The following is a 1,403-nucleotide window of genomic DNA, read 5'->3' as shown; positions in this document are numbered from 1 at the left end:
CTCAGGGGCTGGAACACCTCTCCTGTGAGGCAAAGCTTAAAGGGGGCTTATAAGAAAGATCGGGACAGCTTTTTACCAAGGCTTGTAGCGACAGGACAAGGGGCAATGGTTTTAAACTAAAAGAGGGTAGATTCAGACTAGATAGAAGGAAGAAATTTTTTACGCTGAGGGTGGTGAGACACTGGCCCCGGTTGCCCAGAGAGGTGGTGGATGCCCCATCCCTGGGAACATTCCAGGTCAGGTTGGAGGGGGCTCTGAGCGACCTGATCTAGTTGAAGATGTCCCTGCTCTTTATGGGGGGTGTTGGATTAGATGACCTCTAAAGGTCATTCCGACCCAAACTATTCTATGTTTCTATGATTCTAGGATACCCCCAGAGCCCACGGGATGCCTTGGGGTGCACAGAAAGACACATCCAGGGGCTTGTGGGTGCACCTGAAGGAACACTGAGCGGTCCGGGCTGTCCCAAATGGCACAACGTGGTGACACCATGGCGCCCCTAAAGGTACACAGAGGGTTCCGGGAACCCCCAAGAAGCACACCAAGGGGTTCAGGATGCCCCAAAAAGAAGCCAGATGGGATCAGGAAGGGGTCCAGGGCATGCCAAAAGGGATGTTGAAGGGCATGAGATGCACTGAGGTCAGGGACGCCCCAAAAGGCACACCGATTGCCTTGGGGTGTAGTGAAAGGCTCACCAAGGGAGATGGGGTGCAGGAGAAAGCCCACCGAGGGGCCTGGAGATGCACCCAAAGGGGGACCGATGAGTTGGAGTAGCCCGAAATGCACACCGAGGGGCCTTGGGGTGCTCAGAGAGGCATCCTTAGGAGCCCTCAGCATCCTGAATCGCACACCGATTGCCCTGGAGAGCACTGAAATTCACACCAAGGGGACTGGGGCACCCCGAAAGGCACCCAGGGCTACAGGGGTGCAGAGAGAGAGGCACACCAAGGGGTCCAGGGTGCCCCAAAACGCACACCGAGAGCCCAGGAAGCACAAAAAGGCACATGGGGTGTCCAGCCACAGCCTCTTGTGCTTCCAGGGAGCCTTGCTGGTGAGAGCCCGCTCTGCCAAGCCCATCTGTCTCCCACGCAGGCGAGCAGTGCGGAGGTGCTGGGAGAGGAGGACGATGGGTCCGCAGAGCGTGCAGGGAGGTGGGAGCCATGGAGAGGTGGCCTTGGGCAACCCTGTGCCCCTGGACACAGTGCGCCAGGGGCTGTTTCCCTTGGCCACGTGGCCTGTGTGCGCGCAGAGAGGTTCTGAGCCCGCGGGCCCCTCCACCCCACCGGCCCCTGCCCCCGGCCCCTGCCCAGCCCCCAGCGCCTTGTGATGTCACTGAGCCGTTCATGACGTCAGCGCAGGCGTTCACTAGACCTGGGGCGCTGGCGCAGGCCCTGCACACCCAG

Source organism: Pygoscelis adeliae, unplaced genomic scaffold, assembly GCF_000699105.1.
Source record: "Pygoscelis adeliae isolate BGI_AS28 unplaced genomic scaffold, ASM69910v1 Scaffold542, whole genome shotgun sequence".
NCBI classification, from domain to species: Eukaryota; Metazoa; Chordata; class Aves; order Sphenisciformes; family Spheniscidae; genus Pygoscelis; species Pygoscelis adeliae.
This window is presented reverse-complemented; position numbering follows the sequence as displayed.